This window comes from Antechinus flavipes, chromosome 4 (genome assembly GCF_016432865.1).
Source record: "Antechinus flavipes isolate AdamAnt ecotype Samford, QLD, Australia chromosome 4, AdamAnt_v2, whole genome shotgun sequence".
In the NCBI taxonomy this organism is placed as follows: domain Eukaryota; kingdom Metazoa; phylum Chordata; class Mammalia; order Dasyuromorphia; family Dasyuridae; genus Antechinus; species Antechinus flavipes.
The window spans coordinates 474,388,070-474,407,194 of NC_067401.1; the positions used below are offsets into that span (position 1 = coordinate 474,388,070).

The 19,125-nt window shown below is 35.9% G+C and overlaps 1 protein-coding gene across 2 annotated transcripts in view; it reads right to left on the bottom strand.

Annotated features, from left to right (window-relative positions):
* Nucleotides 1-19,125, bottom strand: part of ZFYVE9 (zinc finger FYVE-type containing 9) — a 163,249-nt gene that overhangs the window by 102,839 nt on the left and 41,285 nt on the right. The window lies entirely within an intron of this gene.

Consider the following 19,125-nt stretch of genomic DNA (forward strand, 5'->3'; position numbering starts at 1 on the left):
GTTTTAAGTTCTTTAAAAGTGCTGTGCTCTAAGAAAACATGTTTACCACTGACCTGGCCTGGCTCTAGTCTGTGAATGACCACAACCACTCTTTTCTGCCTGGAACTGTAAGGAGAGTCCTTGCATCACTGTGGTCCAAAGCTCTGTTGTGCTGGTGCTTCTCTTCACTCTGGAAATGCTATACAAAACTGTGACTCAGATGCATGTATGAGCAAAGCATGAGCAGAAACTTGCCTCAGTGTGCCAGGAGATCCATGCCATCTCATTCTGACTAGCTGTTTGACCCACTTATTGTCTGAGTTCCAGAAACATCTGCTCCTGGTTTGCTGGGATCCAGGGTGCAACCTGCAACCTTCACTGGATTGTTTGTTTTTATCCTGTGACAGACCTTTCTTGATGAATAAGTTGTGTTGGGCTGGAAAATTATTTCATTCTTGTCATTTTGTGGGTTCTGCCACTCCAGGATTTGTTTTAGGACATTATTAGGTCTTTGGAGAGGTTTTAGGGAGAGTCAAGCAAGTCGCTGCCTTTTTTTCACCATCCTGGCTGCATCCCTTCCTCCCCAGTCTTTTTATGCATGATCATAGTGATTTCATTTGCTGTAGAAACAAACCTATAATGCTTCAAACATAAAGATGTTTGATTGTCACAGAGGAAAGACATATCTGTAACATAAATGGCAATTATTTATTGCTTAAGGGACCATTAATGATCCTTTTGGAAATTATTCATCTCTAGGAACAAATTTTCCTACTTTCCCTATCATCTTTCTTCTGATTAAAAAAGTTCATTTGAAATGTGTCTACTGGTAGCTATGGAGATACAAAGAAAGGCAGAAGCAGTTCTTGCTCCCTAGGATCTTACACTCTAATGAAGGAAAAGATGTGTAAGTGAATGTTTACCTACAAGATATTCACAAAATAAATAGAAGGTAATCTTAGAGAAGAAAGTTTTGGCCACTGGGCAGCCAATGAGGGGCTTCAATCAAGGAGTCCTAAAGAACTGTACTTCTCTGAGCCTCAATTTCCTCATTTAGTAAACAGGAGCAGAGATTAGATCAAATAAAGTATTTTTAAGTTCACTATGTGCACTATCTTGTGAGGTTGTTGTGAGGAAAATGCTTTGTAGACTTGGAAATGATACATCAGTAAGATCTTATTTCTTTGATGCTCATGGGACTACTATTTTATTTTATCTTTGTAGTCCTGGCATCTAGTGATTTCTTGTAAATAGTAGGTGTCTAATAAATTGATTTTTTGATTTCATATTCCATCACCTATATAAATTGCTCCCTATCATGCCTTTTTAATGTGGTTTAGTTCCTTCTGCAAATGAATGAGTGAATGAAAATCATTTGTTAAGTACTTAGTACTTGCCAAGCAATATGTAAAATGCTATCCATTCCCAGAAAAAGAACTGATGGAATCTGAATACACATCAAAGCATACATTTTTAGTTTTGTTATTTTTCTTGGGTTTTATTTTGATCTTTGTCTTCTTTGTAACATATGACTAATATGGAAATATGTTTTGCATAACTACACATGTATAACCTAAATCAAATTGCTTGTCTTCTCAATGAGAGAAGTAGTGAGGGAAGGATAGAATCTAGAACTCATTTTTTAATTAAAGCTTTTTATTTTCAAAATATATGCATAGATAATTTTCAACACTCACCCTTGCAAAACCTTGTGTTCCAAATTTTCCCTCTCTTCCCCAACCCATTTCCCTAGATGCCAAATAATTAATCTATGTTAAATATGTGCAATTCTTCTACACATATTTCCACAATTATCGTGCTACACAAGAAAAAACATATCAAAAAGGAGAAAAGAGAAAGAAAACAAAATACAAGCAAACAACAACAAAAAGAATGAAAATACTATGTTGTGATCCATACTCAGTCCCCAAAGTCCTCTCTCTGGGTGTAGATGGCTTTTTTCATCACAAAACCATTGAAACTTGCCTGAATCCTCTCACTATTGAAAAGAGCCACATCCATCAGAGTTGATTATCACATAATCTTGTTGTTACTGTGTATAATGTTCTCTTGGTTCTACTGACTTCAGTTAGCATAAGTTCATGTAAGTCTCTCCAGACCTCTCTAAAATCATCCTGCTGATCATTTCTCACAGAAAAATGACATTCCATTGCATTCATATATCATAATTTATTCAGCCATTCTCCAACTGACGGATAACAAACATTTTTGCACATGTAGGTCCCTTTCCCTTTTTTACGATCTCTTTGGGATACAGGACCAGTAGAGACACTGTTGGATCAAATGGTATGCACATTTTGATAGCCCTTTGGGCATAAAGAATATGCCCAATTTTTAAAACAAATTTTGAAAAACTAAAAAGTATGAAAAACATAAAATTTTGGGAAAATAAAAATATTAATTTTTTAAAAAAAGATTTTAGTAGCAATTAGATCAAACTCTAACCATTATACTTAAGTACAATGTGTAGTTGCAGTTTCTCAATTTGTCATCAAATTGTTTCCAAAATGCCACAAAAGCCCAACATTTGAGTGAAAACTAATTTCCAAAGGATGGTCAGACAAATGTCCATATCCCCATTTACATTTTATATTCTTCCCAAAAGTAATTCCTTTCTTGTTCTCGATTATTCTATAATTACACCTCATCAACAGCGTAATCATGTGGTTAAGATACTATGAACATCTGTGTTCTTGCAACACAAATGTCAGGGTATGTAAAAGTGTAATTAATGAGTATATCACAAATCATCCTGAAAGCATCATGAACCATACCAAATGTCCAGCAGAGAATAATTTTACATGGTCTCTCATTACAATATTAAGGATTTTTTTTTTAATTAAAACTTATCCTCAACTTATGTTACTATTCTTGGATTTTTGGATTGATTTTTGGATGAATTGGTTAGCCACACTGATCATTCATTCCACGGAGTTTCTGTATCAATGTAGCTAGTATGCCAGTGCTGGAAGAGAAGAAAGTCATATCTGAAGAGAGTCTCTTTTTACAAAGATTAGTTAATATGTAAACATTGTTAAAAAATGAAGCAATATATGCACTTAAAGGACATCTTTAATATAGTACTATAATTAGCCAGTTGAAAAGAACATTAGCTCTTCATTTTTGGTTGGTTGGTTAAATGCCTAAAAATTTAAAAAAATAAATTTTCATCTTTCAGCCAAGAGAACTTATCAAATTCTTCTACCATTTTCTACCATATATCTGTGTGAGCAAGCATTTTTCACTTCTTGTATAGGAAAAAATTCAATGTAGAAACAGACTGTATTTGTCTGGTTAAGCCATCTTTTGCAAATCTTTGTTCTAATAAAAAAAAGTCCAATGCTGAAATTGGGTTTATATATGATTATTAAGTTAAAACATCTTCTACACTGTAATTTAATTTAAATTGTAATTTTAAAAGTTATTTATAGCCAACAAAATCTGTAAAATGAAGAAATTTAATATGATCTTGAAGATAAGAGTACGTGAGGTTTTCCTAGATCGTTTTATTTAATTCTTAGAGAATGTCCATATAAAATCATTGTAATTCTTCTATCATTAGTTTTATAATTTTGTATCCACAGCTTTCAAAATTATAAAAATAAAATGTATATTTTAAGCATAATGAAATAAAGTTTAATTTGGGGGACTTTTAAATTTGGGGACTGGAGCTTTTGGGGACAAAAGTTCTGTAGTTATAATGAATAAATTTAAAAGGCTATCAAAATACTCTGGGAATACAGAAATTTTTTTTTTTTTTGCTGAAAGATGTTCAAAAACACTGGGAACCACCACCATAGATTTAGACTGAGTTGTAAGTTAAGAAATTGCTTTACCATCACCGCTGTCCTACATTCATACAAAGCTTGAGTTACTATGATACCAATCTGGTGCCTTTCCCAGATATTTTATTTTTCTCCAAAAGCAATTATTCACACTAAAAGAAGACAAAAGTACAAAGCTGCTGTTTCCTCCTAGTAAGCACCAAACACATTTTATAAATTCTAGCATCAAGGTCTGTGATGTATCTGTTAATATCACAAAATGTCTAAAATAGAACAGATTTGGGATCAGTTCCACACAGGGACACAGGGGGATATTTCCTATATCCCCCAAAATATCAGGAGTAACATTTTTAACCTAAGAAATAACAGCCTGAAAATATTCAAATTGTGATATTTTCAAATTCTATATAGCCATCTTTTGTCCACAATTGAACAAATCTCAACTAATTCAATTAGGGAACTGATTTTAGTTCAAAGTATAAACTGCCAGTGCTGCCATCCAAGGTCCTCTAAAATCTGGCTTTCTTTTTCAATTTCAATTCTACATTTTATATGTATGTATGTATGTAGATATATGTAGGTATGTATGTATAACTAAATTATACAAACTCCTCATTTCAGTTCATTTAGCCAACCTATATCTGATTCTTCTCTCAATTTTCCTTTTCCATTCTTTGTAGTTTTATTGATACTGTCTCTTATATCTGCAATGGACTCCTACTTATCCCCTCAATTCCAATCTCTGTTTCTGAAGGTCCTTTTCTTCAGGTCCAACTCAGATAACCCCCCTCTATGAAGCTTTCCCTGACTCTACTTTATCCCCAATTTCTTCTTACATTTCTGCCTAAAAGAAAAAAGGTCTCTCTCTTCAGTTTTCTTAGAGCATGGTGCCTTGAACAGATCTTCCTCTGACCTTCATCACTCTTACAGGAAAATACAGTTATATGTAAGTTTCTTGAAAGCAAGGTCTCTGTCATAAATTTTTGTTCCTCCAGTACAGAGGACAGGACCTTCTATACAGTGAAAGCTTACAAAAAAGCTTAATAGAATGAAGGATCAAATGAATACTTGAAGGTAAAAATAAATCCAAAGCTCTCCACAGTAACTTAAATGCCTCCTACATACATTCAGTCTGTCGAACTGAATTTTCATGCCATTTCTCTATTTCAAAACCAAAAATTACAAAGGTCACACATCAAGTCTAAATCCTATGACTTATTACTTGATATGATCTGGGCCTAGGGAGTCTTAGAGTCACTTTCTGATAGCAACTCATACAACTGCCATCAACCACAGTCTATGGATCACATTATCTGCAAACGTATCTATAGTGAGGAGTCTTAGATCCACAGAACTCTATGGAGTCTGATGGTCAATAAATATTTATTAAGGATCTGCTATGTGCTGGACACTATGCTAAGTGCTAGGGGATACAAATAAAGCCAAAAGACAGTGTCCTGCTCTCAAGAAGTAGTCTAACATGCATTACAATGCACAATCAAAATATAAACAGAATAAATGGGAGATAATCAACAAAGGGAAGGCATTAGCACTCAGGAGCATTGGGAAAGTGTGATTGTAGGCAGGACTAGGAAGTCAGGAAAAACACCAGGATTCAGAAAATGGAGTGTTGTGTAAGGAACAGCAAGAAGGTCAGTGTCACTGGATGGCAGAGTATGGGGGTGGGGGTGGGTAGAAGTGTGGCTTTTCATGGGTTTTGAGTGCCAAACAAGATATTTGTTCTTTATATTTGACACCACACATTTTAGAAACAAGTCAGAGTCCAAAAAATTTCTTCAAAATTTCTTTTTTCTTCTTTCCTTTTTTTTTGCTGAGGCAATTGGGGTTAAGTAACTTGTCCAGGGTCACACAGCTAGGAAATGTTCAGTGTCTGAGACTAGATTTGAAATGGGAAGGGGAATAATATATACATGTATGGAAACATGTAAAATAGATACCCGACCAATTGGAAAAGAAAGCACTAGAAGTTAAGGTAATCCAGATAAACTTCTTGCATAAAGTGACACAAGAACTGGATCTTTGATCAAACATACAGTTAGCAGGCTTTCCAAAAGAGGTATTAAAAATGAACATTATTCTTTGGTACAATTTGAAAAAAATGAGAGATGTAGGGAAAAAAAAATTTGTCAATGCACACATCAAAGAGACAAACTGACTTTGGTGCCTTAATTGCTTAAGCAAAAACTCCAGAGATTATTAGTTCAACCTGTTTCTAAACAGGAATTGTCTTGATTATCAACTTAAGAGGTATACTGTTGCCTTTTCTTATGTCTTAGAAATTTATTGAATTCTGTGCAATTCTGAAATTGTGCATATATTTTTTATTTTCTTGACAACAAAGACCAACCACTCACAAGACATTTTCCAGAGGAGCAATTCATGAAGATCTCCATTACACAAGAAGGTAGCATAATGTGCTAATTTAAATAAATTCAGCACTCTCCCAAAAGGTGGTTTTCCTAATGAGGAAAGGATGCTGATCAAATGAGAAAAGTATCTAGTCAACTAGGCAGACCCATTTCTCACTATAAATTATTAATTTGGATCTAAAAATCAACATTGTATACACTTACTTCAAAACTTGAAATATCTTGGGGGAGGATTCTGAGAAGGTGGTCAAGTAGATCAGTAATTTTCAAGCACTCCAGATTTCCCCCCAAAACAGAAGAAATTTGCACCTCTGGGAGAACAGAGACTGGTGAAAAATCCAAGAGGACTTGGGGCAGAACAGGAGTTCTTCAGGGACCACCCAAGGAAAGAAAGCCAGCAGGCTGGGATTAATCTGTGTAATGTGCAAACCCCTCCAGGCTAGCTGGGAGTAGAGAGTCCTGGGAGGAGCCTCAGCAGAAACCTCAAACTTTCACCTCCAGGACTGCCTACAGAGTCGGGGGAGAAAGAGATTGGGGGGTCTGAGTCTGGGAAGAGTGAGGGAACCTGAATAAATTAGGAACTCCAGATCCAGCTGTGCTGTCCTGGGCAAGAAGGATCCAGCTCAATGGAAGTGCAGGGGCTGTGGGGAAGGGATAGGGCTGGCTGTGGACACTTGTAGGAGGGGGCAGATTTTGGTTTGGGGTTCCAGGTCAAAGGAGAGCACTGAAGTGAAGCTAGAGGCATCATTGCCTATCCCACATTTGGAGGAAGGTACACTAATACTTCTCATTTAAAATTAAAAAAAAAAAAAAATGAACCAGCAAAGAACACAACCATAGAAATCTACTATGGGAACAGGGAAGACTGGGATTCATCTTCAGAGGAAGAAACTAAAGTAAAAAGAGCTTCTTTTACCTCAAACAATCATGTTAAATGGCTATCTATCCAGAGAGAATTTACAGAAGAATTCAAAGAAGAATTTAAAAATCAAACGAGAGAAGATCAATTAACTAATTAGTCTTAAGGTGAAAATAACTCTTTGAAAATTAGAATTGGGCAAGGGGGAGATAGTGAAGCTATAAGAGATCAAGAAATAACAAAAACAGACTATAAAGAATGAAAAAAGAGAACATAATGTGAAACATAAGAAAAATGACAGATCTGAAGAAGAGATCAAGAAGAGAAAATATGAGCATAACTGGACTTCCTGAAAGCTGTGAACAAAAAAAGAACCTTGACATAATAAGGCAAGAAATAATCCAAGAAAACTATACAGGAGTGATAGAACATGAGGGGAAAATAGAAATAGGAAAAAATCCACCAATCACCATCTCAGAGAGATCATCTGTGGAAAACACATAGGAATATTATTGCCAAATTTTGAAATCCCCAAGTCAAAGAGAAAATTCTGCAAGAAACAATCCAAATACAGTAGTGTGACAATTAGAATTGGATAGAACTTATCAGTAGCTACAATAAAAGACCACAAATCCTGGAATCATATCTACTGACAATCAAAAAGACTAAGTCTGCAGCCAAAAATATCATATCCAGCAAAATTATCCATATGTTGAATTTTTTAAATGGACATTCAATGAACCTGCAGATTTTCAAGACTTTCAACTAACTTTGAACTCAATAAAAATTTTAACATATAAAAGCCAATATCAAAGCTCAATTTCAAGGAAATTAACTTGAATAAATTATGTTTTTTACATGGATATGTATATGTATAATATATACTTAAGACGGACATCAGCAATTGGGCAGTTCAACAGATTGATGCAGAGGTGAATAGACTAAAAAGCAAAACTACCCAGAAAAAAAGATAAAAATAATAATTACAACATACAAATGAGGTGCAGAAGAATAGACACAGAGGCATTAGAAGGGAAGGAAGGCTTATAGTTCTGAAAACCTATGAAATGAGTCAACTGAAAACAATGAAATGAGCCAAACAGGCACCACTACATATATATCATCAAGGGTATAGCATCCTCCAAAATTTATAAAGAAATAAGGGGGAGGGATAGGTGGAAGGCAAAGCAAAGGGTGGAGGAAGAAGACAAGGGAAGGATCTCTGGATAGGGGAAGAGGGAGGAGAGTGGAAGACGAAGGAAGGTTAGTAGCAAAAAAGCAAATTAATGAACAGAATTATAGCAGAAGTGTTAGCAGAGATAAAAAAGAAATAACAAGCCAAACTTCTCTCAAAAAAAAAATCAAATACTCAAGAGAGAAATCTACATTATGTCAGTCACACTAATGTTGTTTTAGATAGATATTTGTATATGGTGTGGAGGTGTATGTGTGTGTATATATATCTACATATCTATATATGTGTATGTATGTATCTGATATATATAGATATGTATGCATATTGCTCTATGTATATGTGTACAGAGATGTGTGATGTGTGAATAGAGCTGTAGGATCATATGAATGGGTATATATGTCTATATATAGGCGAGTAGGTGGGTGGGTGTGAGTGTGTGTGTATGTATACACACACACATACACACAAACACACATGTATCTGTGCTTAACTAGAACCTGCTTAGGAGAGCATAATTTAAAATCAAGTTTCTGGATTGATCCATGCTAACTCTACAATGACACAGCCACTTTTGCAGGCCCAGCTGACCATCTCCCTATGACTCAGTCCAACGTCACCAAGTACCATCTCCACCTTTTCTTTCTTACACAGACCAAAAAAAAAAAAAAAGATAAAAGGAAGAGTTGGGTGGAAGACAGTCATTCAGTCCTGAATGCTCTATGTTCTACCGAGAGAATCACCCTAATAATCTAGAAAGCAGCCCAGAGAGACAGGAAAGGGATCTGTAAAATCTTAGATTTAGAATCCAAGAATAGAATGCTGCCATTCTGGCTCTGGGACCTGCTAACTTTGAAAAAAGTCATTTCTTTTGGAAGCAACAAAATGAGAAAGTTGGATTAAATGATCTCTAAGGTTACTTACACCTTTAAAGTATGATTTCATGGAGGAAGTGGAGGTGGGAGATGAGAAAAGCCTAAGTATAGAGAATAAGGACTTGGAAACAAAAGAGACTTGTATACAAATTCAGACTAATACATGGCACTAGCTGTGACTCTTGAAAAATCACTTCATAACACTTAAAATAAAGATAATAAGTTTCATACAATTATACTTATCTCACAAGATTATTGAAAGAAAGCCTGTGGCCTTTAAAGTATAAAAATTCACTAAAATACAAAAGAATTATGAGTTACTCTTCTTAAAAATATATATACTACAGCTCAATGGCATTTAACTTCAAATTCCTTTCTTCCCCAAAAAACAACTAGTTTAGTCTTTGTGAAAGACAGACAGGAAGACAGTAGAAAGCAACCTCCAAGGAGTTTGGCTGGCTTATGGTAGTTTCCAGTATGTTGCCCTAATCTTCCTGTCCTGAACAGAACATTGTCACCAGGTCTGATTTCTTCCTCTATAAGATGGGCAACGCATTACTGTACAGTTGCCAGGTTTCAATCCAGAGATGAAGCAATCTTTAAAGTTCAAATGGTAAACTAAAATAGGGACAAACTGCATGTGATGAATGCATTTTATAAGAAGCATCATAGATAGAACAGATAATGAAAAATTTCACCATCCCTAGAGAGCATAAAAATAACACAGAGAGAAGAATTGAAATTTTTTTGTTTTGCTTTGCTTTTTTTAAACACAACAGTTCAGGGGCAGCTAGGTGGCGTAGTGGATAGAGCACTAACCCTAAAGTCAGGAGGACCTGAATTCAAATCTGCTCCCAGACACTTACACTTCCTAGCTGTGTGACCCTGGGCAAGTCACTTAGCCCTAATTGCCTCAGGGGGGAAAAAAAACACAATAGTTCAATAAAGAACCATGTCATGGTCAGAAAATTGTATTCAGATTCTGTTCTTTCCGACTTCACTTAAGTGACTTCATTAAACTTCATTCTTCTCACATATAAAATGAAGCTCTCCAAGATATTCTCAGAAAAACCTGGAAAGTCCTTCATGAACTCAAGCAAAACGAAATGTACTATGTATAAAGTAATATCAATATTATGGGATGACCAGCTGTAAATGACTTTGCTATTCTCAGCAATACAATGATCCATAACTACTCAAGAACTTAAAATGAAAAATGCTATCCATACCTGATTGTCTCAGAATAGACTGAAGCACATTTTTTTAAACTTTATTTTTCTTGAGTTTTTTTTTTTTTTCTGGGAGATCTTGTGTTTTCTTTCAAAACATAACTTTAATAGAAATGTTTTGGATAACTTCACAGATGCCTTCTCAATGGGGTGGGGAAGTGAGGAGAAAGGAAGAGACTCTGGAATTCAAAGTTTTAAAAACAAATGTAAAAAACTGTTTTACATGTAAATGGGAAAAATAAAAATATAAAATGAAATTCAGACTAATTGACAGCTAAAGTCCCTTTGCCATTCTAAATCCTACAATAATGTAATTCATATCCAAAGATCTATTGTCATCTTCTACACAGTCAAACTGAAACACTTTACATGTGTTTAAAAAAAGATTATGCTTTCAATTCAAATATGTTTCATGTAAATTGTTTTCAAAGGTAATCTATAACCTGCAGGAAAAAAAACTGGTTTTACTATTTTATAGTTAGATCAAATTTCTATCCAAGAATGATGCTCCATCTCATGTATCAAACTGCCCCTGGAGCCAGCGAAGCCAAGTTCAAAGCCCACCTTAATTGCTTACCTATATGATTCTATACAAGTTAATTTCCTTCCCTAGGCCTGTCTGAGGTCCCATTCTAGGTCTGAGATTATTTAGAAATTACTGACTGTTATAGCTGGAGAGAATGTTAACTGGAGGGCTTCCCATAACTGAGGAATATAATCATGATGTACATAAACTGCCCAATGGTTGCCATGCTATCTTTTTTAATTATACATTTTCTTGATGATATCCTTTATGTCCTTTCATCTTCATAAATCCTGAGAAGGTATAGTATTCTGCTCATCTCCACTGCAATCAGGGTGATCATGAACTTCAATTAATAGGAGGTTTAAGTGTTCTATGAGCTGTTAGCCATGTTGTTGTTTGTGTGAACTAGGGACATTACCACTGATGCCTTGACTTGAGTAAGAGCAGGACATGAAGCACAGTTGCACAAAATAGTCAGCCTCTGTCTTCCAGAATCACCAAGTCCAGTAGCAGGCCCAAAGTCGGGATAACAGTTAAGGACCAAAATGCAATGGATGGCCTTGGCATCTTCAGCTGTCTTCATGGTCACTGAAACAAACTGTTCTCATCTATCCATTCAACCTGGGAGGAAATCTCCACATGCTTAGGATGGACACCCCTGCAACCCATCGACAAGTTTAAGGTACATCCTGATTTGGCTTCTCTGCCAAAACAGTTTCCCCGGGTAAATTTGAAGCCAAATATAACGGGTAGAAGAATATTAGCTTTTAAACAATAAGCATATGTTTCAATGAAAAGCTTGAAGTCATTTAAATCATAGCAATTTCCCAAAGGCAAATCAAGAACACTACCTCCTGTTCAACTCTGGCTCAACTCATTGTCCATTTGTACTGTTTTACGAGATTTGCTGTATATGCTGAAGGAAAAGCTATATAATGAGTCTCCTCAGGTGTCTACCAGACCTAGTGTCCATGTAACAGAAAGGAAACCAGCATGATAGAGTTATAGCACAAAAATACCTTAGAAGACAATCTGATCTCCTTAATTTACAGATGAGAAAACTGAAGCCTAAAGAGTAGCTTAAATGATTTCCACAAGATCTTACAGGGGTTAAGGAAGAAAAGACTGATTCCAGAACTATTACTCCTTTCAATCTGCTTTTTTTTCTACTCAATATTACATAGAAACAGAACAATAACAGCCTTTATATAAAGCAGGGATAAGGAAGCTTTTTTCTTCCAAGGACCATTTGGATATTTATAATATCATTGACAGTCATACAAAATTAACAACTTATAGAATTCAAGCAGTGGGAGGCTGTTCTAGCTAGTTCATCATGATTATGCAAACAATTTCAAAAGCCTCTTACAGCCTTCCTGATTAAAAAAAAAAAAAAAGGTCAAGAATGTCATAGAAAACATCAAAAACCTTAAGATGTCCTTAAAGACATAAATGGTATGCTTATCAAATATGCATGACACATTCCTGGAAAGATAATTACACAGTGTTCAAAGGCACAGAAGCATAGGACATGACAGAAACAGCTGGAAAAAAAAAAAAAAAAAGGAAGCTAGGTGGGCCATAGCATAGAATTCTGGGCCTAGTCAGGAAGATTCATCCTCCTGATTTCCAATCTGACCTCAGACACTTTCTTAGTTATATCACTCTGGGCAAGTCACTTCACCTTATTTGCCTCAGGTTTTCCATCTATAAAATGAGACAGAAAAGAAAATGACAAACCACTGCCAAAACAGCCCAAATGGGGTCACCAAGAATCAGGAGCAAGTAGAATGAATGAGCAAGATAAAGCCAGGATCCAAACAGATCTAAGGTTAGAATACTGGACAAATTAAGATTTTACAGAAAAAAAAAATTCAATCACAAAAGTATTTTGCTCATGATCATGGATTATGATTAACATGAATTAAAACTGTCTACTTCAAATCTTTTTCTGCCCTAGAATCTTTCCTCTCAACTAGTATTTATATAGTGCTTTGAGATTTGCAAAGAGCTTTCACATGTTGTCTCATGTGATCCTCCCAAGATCTCTATCTGGTAAATGCTACTGTAATCTTCCTAGTCCAAGGTCATATATCTATGAAGTGTCTGAGGCCATATTCAAATTCAGGTGATATTCAAATTCATGACTGCAGGTCCAGCACTGCCCACAAATATAATCCAAAAGTTAAAGAAACCTGAAGCTCAAGAATTCAATCAGCAAATATTTTATTAAAGGCTTATCTTGTCCCAGCCTCTGAGACAAGAGCTAGGAATAGAAATACAAACACAAAGAAAAGCCAGTCTCTGCCCACCAAGGGCTTACCTTCAAATATGAAAAGATAACAGGCAAAAGGAGACTACAGGGAGGGAAGAAAAGGAGGGAAGTAAGGTGGACCCTTACCTAAATTAAAATCAGAGATTCTAAAGGTAAAAAGCAAAGAGGACTTATTATGACTTCGAAGAAAGGACAACTCCAAATAAATAAGGTGTCAATAGAGGAGTGCACAGTGCAAACTGCAAAATACAAGATTATATAGACCCTAACCAGAGGCCCCCATCTCCTTTCTGATCTTTTCTCCCAGTGTCTGGGGTCCTAGTTTACCCAGGGTCCAGAAACAAAAAATATTAGTCAATAACACTCTTTAGGTATTTAAATTTGAATGAAAAGGTGGGGAGAAACAGCAGGGAAATGTTTATCTACGATAACTGAACACCTTAAGTTTTTAGGGATAGCTCAACTTATTATTGCAAAGTCTCAAGGCACAATTAGGGCACAGATGGAAGCCACATTCTCATGAGAAAGCTTCCTCAGCTCATCTGTTTTAAAACCTCCTCTTATTTATTAACCTTTGAAAACCTCTCCCGCCATTGTTGATACATTTCCTCAACCATCTCGACCTCAGTCCCCAATTCCTCTGGACCTGGTTTGTACTTTTTTTCTACTGGGGTCTATCCTCATCCTTTTAATACCCTTCCAGGTTGTTTAATCTTTACCATCCTGACCAGTGATGTGGCAGACAGAGAGTAGTATGTCTCCACTTAAAGGTATCAGCGGGAACCAAAGAATCAGTTTTCAACAGCTGCCTTCAGACCACGACAACCAAGAAGTACCAAATGGGAAGGACCAGGTCTGGAATGGGACATGGCCAATTTTCTGATGTCTTTAGCGATTTCCTTCACTATCTGTCCATTATCATCAATTTTCACACACAAGTGAAATTTAATTTCCCACAAACTTCACCTTCTTTAGCCAAGTGAAGAGTCTAAATCCAACATATGCTGGAGTACTGCTTCTTTAATCTGAGTCATGTGATCTGCTAACAAATCCAGTGCCTTTGTCGTATGGTTAGTAATTATTTTGACCATGGCTTGGAGTCCAATGAGCCTATTCAACATATAAATTGGGGGTTCTGTACCCCTAACTTTCATCTGGAGCCATCTACCACCCCCAATCATTTGCATCCCCAGTAATTAGAGCAGGTAACTTCATAAATCAAGATGCCTTTCAGAAAAGTCAGCAAAAACAGAAATGCTAAAAGAAATCTAGCAACAAATAGATGATTAGGTCAAATACTCACTTACCTAGTTATTTAGGATATAATGACAACCTATTTTCAGACAGGAAACTGCAAGATCTTACATACTTGAATTGTGTTCATAGCTTCTATTGAATACTTGCCCTGGTTATAGAAATTTGCTATAAAAGGAAAAATGAGGGACATGATCATCATCAAAAACTAGTCCTTCAGGACTCAGCCTGAAAGCACATACATAACAGGATAAAGCATCCTTAGCTCAGTTTGACATTAGGTAATTGTATGCAATAACAATTCCATTTTATAGCCAGACTCAGGAATAATCAGGTGGATTTTTATTCAAAGGAATACCATTGGAAAACTGAGGCAGATAAGATCCCACTTTAAGCGAAGATCCATGTTGTCCTCCCAACTCTTGCCTAGATACTAACCTCCACCTGTAACAATTCATGATCACAACCCTCTGAGTAACTTGTGACATATTCCTTTTAGTTGGTTTATTACTGGCTTGGTGATCCATCCATACCTGAATTCAAAACTCTAAATAATATCAGCTATAGTCCCAAGAGATTTTAACTCAAATAGCAAGTCTCATTAACCAAAGCTTCAGATGAATTTATCTATCAAGGATCACATATTCTAAATAAATATCAACAATCTTACATTGATAACAGTAAGAGATTCATCCTAGAAAGTTCACAGCTTATTTTCATATCTAAGTAATTGGGTTTAAAATTCAACATTACACAAATCATTTTACTTTAATTTTACAATTTCTGCCTTCCTGCATTTAATTTTGAGGTCTTTATGTCCTAATATATGGTCAATTTTTGTGTAGGTTCCATGAACTGCTGAGAAGAAAGTATACTCCTTTCTGTCACCATTCAGTTTTCTCCAGAGATCTATCATCTATCTATATCAAATCATGTTCAGATATTAACCACATTCAAAGGGGCAAAGACTTAGACACTATTCTCAATCTTCCTAAACAATGGGAATAGCTTAAGATAACTCAATACAGCCAATTAAAATTCACAGAGAATATACTGTCCTAATTTCACATTAAAGAACCTTAACAAAATTAACATTTATAATTTCTTCATCCAAAAAAATGTTCATTCAACTTCCTTCAATCGAAGAGTTACTATAAACTTTTCTGGAAATATAAATAACATATACCACACTAATCTTGTTAAAATTCCTCTAAACACAATTAATCTCCTCTCCCACCAAAATATTCCTAATTGCCCAGGTGCAAAATCAATTTTAGAAGTTATAAATTGTTCCTATACATGTTTGAGATTCCTACACAGATCTTTTAACCCTGCTGCAACTTTTAACCTCAGACTGCAGTTTCAGTTTTCTGAAATGTCTGGTAAGGTCCTTCCCATTCTCTTCTTCCAGGACTTAGTAAGTCTCCATTCTCCTGGAATTGTAAACTCCAAAGGTATTGTCAACAATCCTTGCTTCCTAAGGGCTGAAAGCAATGAGGACACTGCCAGTATGTAATTCCTTAAAAATTTATCCTTTGTTTCAAAAGAGAGAATTTCCCTTTCTCCTCCCAAATAAAATAAATCAAACAGCATCTTATATAGGAAAGTCCAGATCACTTTTGGAGACACATTCTTATGAGAGGTCTTCCCTCAGTTCATCCCATTCATACCCAAAGATCCACCTGGGAACTATTGGTAAGACTAGAAGAAAAGTAAGAAATTCAGGACAAGTTGACACACTGTGGAAAGTGAATAAGATTTAAATATGTACAACTCAATGAATTTTCATGAAGTCACTTTTCCTGAAACTTTGGGTTCAGTAATCAGAACTGCCTCCAAATAAATAAGGAAATTTTTACCTCTTTCATTTTCAATAACTCAGTAGTCTAACCAATCACAATATTCAGCTATGTCTCAAAATACAGCTAACAATGTTTAGCATAGTGTCAAACCAGGTTAGCCAGCAACAGGCCAAGGGCAAGCCCCAGGCTATTTAAAAGACAAAGAGGAAGAAAAAGCTAGTAGCAAAGATAAAAGTAAACAAGTTTAAAAGAAGGAACTCTAGGACTGTAAAGAATCTTAGAAACTATCCAGTCTCACTTTAAAACACATTTTACTTTTTAATCAACAAAAATCTTCTGTTTTTCCCATCCCAAATTGAGAGTGATAGAGTAACAAAATCTGTTATAGAAATGTATTTTTTTTTAAATAATAACTTTTTATTGACAGAACCCATGCCAGGGTAATTTTTTTAAATAACATTATCCCTTGCATTCGCTTCTGTTCCGATTTTTCCCCTCCCTCCCTCCACCCCCTCCCCTACATGGCAAGCAGTGCTATATATGTTAAATATGTTGCAGTATATCCTAGATACAATATATGTTTGCAGAACCGAACAGTTCTCTTGTTGCACAGGGAGAATTGGATTCAGAAGGTAGAAATAACCCGGGAAGAAAAACAAAAATGCAAATAGTTTATATTCATTTCCCAGTATTCTTTCTTTGGGTGAAGCTACTTCTATCCAAAATTTATCAATTGAAACTGAGTTAGGTCTCTTTGTCAAAGAACTCCACTTCCATCAGAATACATCCTCATACCCTATCGTTGTTGAAGTGTATAATGATCTGGTTCTGCTCGTTTCACTTAGCATCAGTTCATGTAAGTCTCTCCAAGCCTCTCTGTATTCATCCTGCTGGTCATTTCTTACAGAACAATAATATTCCATAATATTCATATACCACAATTTACCCAGCCATTCTCCAATGGATGGGCATCCTTTCATTTTCCAGCTTCTAGCCACTACAAACAGGGCTGCCACAAACATTTTGGCACATACAGGTCCCTTTCCCTTCTTTAGTATCTCTTTGGGGTATAAGCCCGTTTGATAACTTTTTGAGCATAGTGCATCAGTGTCCCTGTTTTCCACATCCCCTCCAACATTCCCCATTATCTTTCCCTGTCATTCTAGCCAATCTGACAGGTGTGTAGTGGTATCTCAGAGTTGTCTTAATTTGCATTTCTCTGATCAATAGTGATTTGGAACACTCTTTCATATGAGTGATAATAGTTTCAATTTCATCATCTGAAAATTGTCTGTTCATATCCTTTGACCATTTATCAATTGGAGAATGGCTTGGTTTCTTATAAATTTGACTCAATTCTCTATATATTTTGGAAATGAGGTCTTTATCAGAACCTTTAACTGTGAAGATGTTTTCCCAGTTTGTTGCTTCCCTTCTAATCTTGTTTGCATTAGTTCTGTTTGTACAAAGGCTTTTTAATTTGATATAATCAAAATTTTCTATTTTGTGATCAGTAATGGTCTCTAGTTCATCTTTGGTCACAAATTTCTTTCTCCTCCACAAGTCCAAGAGATGTATAATAAAAATTTTTTTTCATTAGCCATGTCCAAAAGAAATATGTGTGTATGTAATATTTCATTTTACATTCTGAGGCATTTGTCTAACAGGAAGTAGGGAACATATTAGTCCTGATTCATTAATCTGAACAGAATTCCTAAATTTTCCAAATATTGATAAGGTTTAGATTTAGGGAACCAAAATGAGATTAGGGTTTCTGGTGGTCAGGGAGTTAAATGATAAGGTCTAGTGGCAGGTTCAGGGAACCAAATGGAGAGGTTGGGCTTCCTGCAATCCCTTGGCATTCGGCGCAAGGATAGGGATTTGGGGGGACTCCCTTCTGGCGGCACAGAGGTTCTCTGTAAAAAAATTTACAAATCTGAAAACCTAGATTGATAAAAGGTTTATTATGAGGATTGGAAGTAAGGTTATAAATCCTGACAGAGAGGCATAAAGTCTGGTTAGGAAATAGGTGAGGATAAAGAGAGGATGGCACTGGAAAGAACATTCCAGTGGAAAGAGGCTCCTTCGCAGACCAAGCATGGAATAGCTGGCTTGTTTGGAACCTCTGCAAAGAGAGTTTTAGTTTGGCTCTTTTATAATGGGAGCTTTAGCTGAAGGGAACTCGTGGGTAGAGTCCCAAGTTGGCTCATCACTGGGTTTCAGCTTGAGCTGGAATTTGAATTGAATTCAATGAGTTTCAGAACTGCGCTGAACTCACCTAGATAACAAGGATGAAACTTTGTCCCTTGGGGCAGGGTCCCTCTCTGAGGCAGAGTTGAAGGAGATTTTCTCCTTTAAGGATTTTTAGAGTTTCAGGGTCCCCTCTTCACTATCACCACTCTTCTGATTCTGTTTGCTTTACTACATCTGTTCAAAAAAAGTCTTCCTACGTTTCTCTGAAATCATTCTTTTCATCATTTCTTCCAGCACAGTATTTATATACCATGATTTGTTCTGCTATTCTTCAGTTGATGGGCATTCCCTCAGTTAAAAGTTTTTGTTTAAGATTAATCCCTCCCTTATATTATTCTCTCTCTAGTGTTCAATTATCTTTCACTTATTCCTCTGAGAAAAATGACCAGTTGAAATGAGACTGAGGTTCAAATCTCAAAGATACTTTCTGATGACCAGGTTCTGTGCACTTCTGAAAGGAAGATCTGGGTTAGTTCTCTTACTACTTCAGTCAAGAAAACCCCAAATGAGGTCACCAATAGTCAGGCACAACTGAACAAAAAATGGTAAGACTTAATAACTGAGTGTATAGGGAAGAGGTAGAATGAGGAGTTAAGAATGATAGCAGAAATCACTGTTATGCTGTCTTCTGGATTCAGTGACCATATGTTTTGCTGATGGAAATGTTCCCCTTCCCAAAAGAATC